A 7,671-nucleotide genomic window follows, 5' to 3' on the forward strand; every position below is an offset into this window, starting at 1 on the left:
TGAAATATCCCTTGAAATATGCTCAAAGAGAAAGCATCTGACAATCACAATAAGATCAAAATAACAACTTAAGCACAAAGATAAAGTGTATCAGATAAACCAAAGGAGTTCTTCAAGGCTTGTATCAGATGAATGACATTGGCAAGAAATCTTAGTCTCAAAATAATGGCATTGGCCAAGTCTTTTCCATAGCTCAGGGATGTTGCCTACCACTAAGTCCAAGTATCAAGATCAAGTCACAGACAGAGGTCCAACAATCCACCAATGTATTTTTTAGGGTTTTTGTTTTTATTAAGTGTTTTAAGGTCCTAAGACCACAAATAGAACAAAATCACAAGCACAAAATACGGCTCAAGTGAGCAAAGTGAAGATAACTGAAACATAAACAAATTGGATGAATGTAAATGACAATGAATGATAAGTGCATGATCGGGAAAATAGCAAGTGTACTATTTTGCCTTTTATAGTAATAATGGGGAAATTCCCCGAATGTCGATCTCAAGGACTGCAAGTTAATATTGCATTTAAATTATCATTCAATTAAACAAAAAGTATTAATTTGGTTTTTAGGTGTAAAAATATAATAATAAAAGTAAAGGTAAAGAAGGATGAAAATAAGGGCTTATAGAGAAAAAGGAACAATGCCAGGGAAGGTGTATGATTTATCCCTGTAATAACTCTGAGTCACTATTGCATCAACAAATATCAAGTACTACCAGTTTTTAAGGGTATTTTCTCCCAAGTTCTTGGTGAGAAAACCTTTAATCAATCTACCCTAATTTCCATGTCCATAGCCAATTAGGGTGAAGTTAAGCTGTATAATATCAAGAATACTCTGGTTCATACAGGGTATCCCTAGTCCTAGGTGATATCTACTGTAGAGTAACCTTATGAAATCCTTATCAATGGTGGTCCAACCTAATTAATAACCACAAATCAATCTCGATTGGTCCGAAAGAGAAAGCAATAAACACATCAAAAGATTATCGTAAAAACAATATTATAAATGCAAATGTAAACTCAAATTCGTTACAATTCTAAATCAGGGACACCCCTAGCATTGGAGGGTTTAGCTACTCATATTGTTTAAAATAAATTCAAGATAAAAATTACACATTATAAGTAATTGGATGACTTTGATCTTCAATCGCTCCCGCTCATGAAAACCTCCAGCTCTCTGAATGCCTTGATCTCTATAATACTTGATTGCTTCACAATACTGTATTTTTCCGTATTCCAAGACGATTTTTCCTTTGGCAGAAGACCCTCTTTTATAGTGAAAATTCCAAGCAGCAGTTAGAAATGTCCAAAAATATCTCTGAAAAAACCCGACGAACAAAAGCCCGAGAAAAACTGAATTTTTTGGCTTGGGATGACACGGCCCGTGTCAGCTGACACGGGTGGCTGACACGCCCCTGGTATGGGGTGACACAGCTGGTAGAGGCGCCTGACACGACCCGTGTCAGGCTACTGTTTTTCTTCACATGCCCTTCCTTGCCTGACACAACCCGTGTCAACTGACACGGGTGGCCGTGTCAGGCCTCCTGTACCGGGGTTTTCTGCTTCTCTGCTTGCCGGAATCTCGCATTGTCTCGTTTTGAGTTCTCTGGTTCTTCTACTTGGACCTGTCGGACAAAAACACAGTTATCCCACACATAAAATCACTAAAATATAAGTAAAACATAACAATGATAAAAATGCTTAAATAAAATTATGGAAGTAAAACTTACTCGAAACGTATCATAAATGCTTGCACAGTGTGCCAAAAGCCTTTGTTTCGTGTTGGATCAGTAACGAAAACTCAATGCAAATGGTGACTGATCACAACCCCAAACTTAGCTCATTGCTTGTCCCAAGTAATGTTTCAGACAACATTGTCACTCCCCAAAATTCTTTATGTTTCCCACCATTGCTGAGATCATTCGCGAACGTCTTCACTTTTCCTTCCATAAGTCCCGCTTTTCTTTGTAAGTCTTCCTTCGCACTTCCACTTCAAAGTACCATTTCACCTGTCAGCTTATATCACATTCTCACCAATTCTCTCGGGGTCCACTATTTTCACTCATAATTCAGAGTATGCAATATCATTCACAAGTTTGAATAGTCTCTCGTTTCCTATCACCTACACACAACACACACACTTTTGAGGTCTTTCGGGTTGTAACTTGGCTTGCGTTAGGGTATGGATTATCCAAACAAAAACGGAAAACAAATGGGTTTTTGGTTTAGCATCAATGTTACATACTATGTTTGTTTCTCTTATTTGCTCGGTTTTCTTTTCTTATTTTCTTTTCTTCATCGAATGTCCTTTTTCGTGCTTCTTTCTAAATCATCGAGCTATAAATTTTTCTCTTCTTCTTTTTTTCTTTCTTTCTCTCGATTCATCAATTTCTTTTTATTTTTTTTTGTTCTCGCACTTTCTTGGGCTTTTGGTAGCTTTTAGGGTTTTTACCCCAAACTTAGCTTTTCAACACAATTTGAATGCATTAACATGACTCTGAACAGGGTAAGGAAGTGTTTTGGCCAAGGGGTGCATTTATGGGGTTTAAACAAACAAATGGATACAAGCTCAAATGGGGTTAACAAGGGATATAATTATTCAGGATGGCTAGAAAGGCTCGGGGTTAATTTCAAATAACGTGCCTCAGTGTGTGTATCATGCAATGACAGTCCCAAAGAGTCTATGCAAATTTAGAGTGATAAAGATAAACCTGAATGTCGCTCATGATGATCAATGTGTTTGGCTTTTTATGACTCACTCTGTTTGATTTAGCATTGACAGGATCCTCAACACTCTTTAGTTTGGTGCGATTTCTTCCTTACTTTGGAATGTACATAATACTTATGTCGGTTAAGTTGTATACGTTGCGTCTGATCTTACTTTCAGTAGTGTCAACTTCCTGGGGAGATCCTTCACAACAAGCAATGGTGAATGGCGTGATCATTTCATCCACTCTCAATCGTGATCATTACTATTTTCAACCTATCAACACAGGCTTGACACACTTGCAGCATAATGTACCTTCAAACAGAAAAATCAAATCTAGAATACACAAAAGTAAAATAACAAAATACTAAGAATAAAATAACAATAAAATACATAAAATCTCCCCCACACTTGAACTCAACATTGTCCATAATGTATGCGAACAAGAGCGAAGGAGGGCATTCACAGTGCCTATTGAGGACGTGGTTGCGGGAAATGCAGCATCAACTGTCGCATCATGCTGCTCATCTCATCCAACATCGCTCCTTGACGGGCTTGCACGATGCCTTGTCGTTGTTGTTCCGTCCTCAAGTCACCTATTTCGGTTTGTACCCAACTCCACTGGTCAGTGGACCAGGAAGATGAACCCGCCTCCTGCTGGGTAGGTTCCTGATGTGGTGGTACAAACTGCTCTTGAGGTGCTTGAGGTTCTTCTTCTTCTGCCTCCGTGCCCTCTACCTGGTCATCTATAAATTGATCACCTGCAGTAAAATGGTCAGTGTTGTGGCCTTCCTCCGTGTCGGGGTCAGTGCTCACATACAACCATTTAGCACAGACAGTAATAGCAACTATGTCTGGATCCGGCAGAGCAATAATAAACCTCTTATGGATAAGCACATAATAGTAAGTAGGGGAACAACAATCATACCTTGTGAAATTAGAGCAGACATGTCAATTTTGGTCTTACCTACGATTGACGTGTGTTCGAGTAAAACAACTTGATACCCGAAATGCTCAGCGATTTGGGTGATCATCCCACCTACGGATATGCGTCCGGAGTCGGCTCGGCCAACTCGGCCCAGATAGTCCGCTGCAAAGGCAGCTACATTAATGGATTTGTTTTGAGTCATCAAGTACATAAAGAATAGTTCTCTCTGATTAGCTACCCCTGTGTTATCTCCCATTCCAAATAGGGTGTAGGCCAAACCCTTATGAGTGTACCTGAAACATGGATTCTGGATTCCCGAGGCATTAGCACCTTTGGAGGTGTAATCCGTCCTCCCGATGATGGCAACCCAGAAATCCTTAGGTGAGAACCCGTCTGGGACCGCTCCTGGTCCGTACAGAGGGAGTCGGAGTATTGCTGCTAACTCCTCAACAGACATCTCATGATAATTATTAAACAACCAGAAACACAAAGTGCAGAAATAATACCTGGTCGTGTCTATCCACCGCTTCTCAAGCTGGAATTCCAACATGTTGAGGAATTCGAGAGTAATGCGCTCGTATGTTGGCGCTTCCAGACTCATGAACTTTAGCATTCCTAAAACATGGAACATCCGGTATACCTCCATTTTAAGCCCTAAAGCGTTTAGAGTCTGCTCAAACATGTACCTCGTCGGCGTGAATTTTTGCTTCCGATGAATTTGGCATCTCCTTTCTTGTTCCGGATTGTCAAACACGATGTTGTATGGATTTGGATTCCGACTCAGGTACTTCTGTGACTTTGCCATTTCCGGGAGCTGTTGTTTTCCGGTGAGATTTCTCCTTGGGGGCATTTTGGACCTGCAAAAATAGAAATTAGTTGAACTATTGAGTTAGAAAATTCTGAAACTGTGGGTAGGATGGGGACGACGAGTAGAGTAATATTTGTGAAGGGAGTTTTTGCTATAGGTGATTGGAAGTATGTGTTATGGAAGGTTTTAGGTAGTGAGGTTTGTGAGTTTAATGGAGGTGGAAAGGTTTTGAGAGAAAGAAAGTAAGAATAATGAGATGGTAAGAGAAAATTTGATAATGATAAGGTTAATGGGGAAAATTTGAGGTTAATGATAGATTAAATATGTGGGTCCCACTCAAAATTCAAATTTAAAAAAAGAATCAAAAATTCCGCCTGCTTGACACGGCTGGCCGTGTCAAGCTACTGGTCTTCCACACGGTTTGGGCATTATTTTCGGTGCTCCTGTCACAGGCCGTGCCAGCTGACACGGCCGCCTGTGTCAGGCTACTGTTGATAAAAAATTCTGTCACCTTCAGTGTTCCTGACACAGCCTGTGTCAATTGACATGGGGGCCGTGGCAGGCCACTGTTTCTCCACTTTTTTGGTCTGATTTTCCCCCTCCTGACATGGGTGGCCGTGTCAGGCTGTCCTTTTGGCCGTTTTTAGGCTTTCTCTCCGGTTCAGCTGCTGGTACCTCTAGCCATGTTGATCGTTATTTTTCATGACCAAGACATTTGTTGACGTGATGTTCCCTCCTTGTAGAGCCCCTGTATAAACCTACACACACATAACTGATTAAATTTAAAATGCGTGGGTTGCCTCCCACGAAGCGCTTCGTTTAATGTTGCATGGCTCGACGGTTCATTCCCCTTGTTATGGGGGGTATTTCTGGTTCCAAACCTTGTTGCACCTCTTGTCCAAAACTAGGATGTTGTCTCTTTTCTCAGTCTGGATTCCTTTGTGCCACGATTCCTTTTTAACCTTCCTCTTCTTACCTTGTTTTCGTTTTCTTTTATTTCTCTTGGTTTTTGGAATAGAGATGGAAGTCTTTCCATTCAGGGTGGCTAATGGCAGTGGTGAGTTTCTAATAGTATTCAATGTCGTGATTAAGCCTACTTGATAATGAGATTCTGTATCTTCCTATAGCTCCTGGTCTTCAATAGCATTCAATGTTATTTCCTTGTTGTGAACTTTCAAGGTTAACGTGCACTGATCCCTGTCGAGATTGCATCGACTTGTCTGCATGAAAGGTTGACCCAGAATGATGGGTGCCTCATCATCTTCAGGTATGTCTAGGATTACAAAATTAACTGGAAAAGTCAAGTCCTCTATTGTTACCAACACGTCTTTAGCTATACCATATGCATCTTTTCTTGAGTGATCCGCAAACTTCAGATTGGTCTCTATATCACTGATATTTTTAATACCTAGCCTGTGATAGATTGATAATGGCATCAGATTCACACTAGCTCCAGAATCTATTAGTACCTTTTTGAAGGTTCTTTCTTTAATATGAATAGTGGGTGATTCCACCACTACTAAAGACATAGGTCTCTCATAAGCGTAAGGCATCTTAAATTCTTTTGCTCTCCTCTTCACCCAACTAGTGTAAGGCTCTAAAGCTACACAATTCTTCAATCGAAACTCACCTTTTCCTTTCCTATTAACATTGTGCCAAGCATGCATCATCCTATCCTTCAATCCTTGAGTGTATTTGCCTTGTTGGAAAAATAAACCTTCTAATAAAGTGTTATTAGGTTTGTCCTTTATAGAAAATCCTGAAGGTGTGAAAAACACAAGAAGTGGGGGTTTGGATTGAGTTTTACAAGCAAAAGATTTTTCAAAAACAAGAACACCACTAATAAGTTAATAACAAAGATAAAACACAAGTATTTTTATCCTGGTTCGCTTGAAACTCAAAGCTAATCCAATCCACCCGCCAAGGTGATTTTCCCTTATACACAAGGACTTAATCCACTATAATCAATAGATTATAATAAACACAAAGAGTAACCTTATTTGTCTTCTCAAGGATCTAACTATACCCTAGTCTCCTTAAGGACTCACAAAGAACAACCTTCTTTATCTTCTCAATGATAACCTCCCTAGGGAATCAAACAAATAGTTTGAATAATATCTTGTGTCTTACTAGATGCTTCTACACAAGCAAATTTTACACAAACAAATAACAAACATTTAAAGAAAAACTGTGTACAAAATAATGATAGCTTTTCACAAAGAAATAGGCTTGTCAAAATATTGTGTCACCGACATTTTTCTTCAAGTCTCTAAGTCTTACTTATATAGCATAAGCATAAGACCATTGGATGGCAAAATTAAGAAAGCTCATTTGAGCGACTGTCCACTGTTGGATGGGAAAGGAATGATACTGCATATTGTCTTTCACCCATATAATTAGTGACAAGTGTGATGTATAGTACTGTCCTTGCCCATGAAATCAGGTGGTGGAAAGGATGTTCGATTTACACTATGTACTATTTGATCATATTCCCATTTTAATCTTATCTTCAAGTTTATTAGCTTATGATGAAAGTTGATTTAGCATGAAATGAAGAAACATAAAGTTGGATTCAAAAAATTTAGAATCTTTGGTCAGAACCCTGACAGTGTTAGTAGTCTGGCTTAAGATCTTCGTAATCTTCAAAATCTTCAGTCAGAACTGTAGCGAGAAATTCATGATCATCAAGCTATTGACAAGCTAAAGATCAATTAACAAGAGTCACCACCGTGCTTTTATTGTTTCCAAGGGAAAAGGGAAAAAGTATGAAAAAAACCCAATTAGTAAGAAGTTTTCAAATAAAAACTAATAAAAGTCAGAGATCACAGGTAAGGGGGTTGGTTACACGGAGGGAAGGTGTTAGCACCCAAAGTGTCCTAGGTACTTCTAGGGAGCCCTTTTTGTGTGCATATGTATTTTGTACAAAGTGATGTTTACAAACAAATAGAATGGGGGGATGAGAAAAGAATTCATTACTTATCTTTTTGTGTTTGACAAGACCTTCGGTCTTGTGCCTATGTACCAACATATAAATGAGGGATCAAAACCTCATAGTTCATGCTATAAATTTAAAAAATGGGTGTATTGGTTTTAACAAAAGTTAAGTTTGAAAGAAACCAAGGCCTAAAAATGGTTTGGATGAGTTAGTTCTTTTTGGCTTTTTTGAAAGTTTAAGTCAAGTATAGTTAAGTTTATTCACAAATTTGATTTAAAATAAGTTTGAAAATG

Source organism: Lathyrus oleraceus, chromosome 6 (assembly GCF_024323335.1).
Source record: "Lathyrus oleraceus cultivar Zhongwan6 chromosome 6, CAAS_Psat_ZW6_1.0, whole genome shotgun sequence".
Lineage (NCBI taxonomy): Eukaryota > Viridiplantae > Streptophyta > Magnoliopsida > Fabales > Fabaceae > Lathyrus > Lathyrus oleraceus.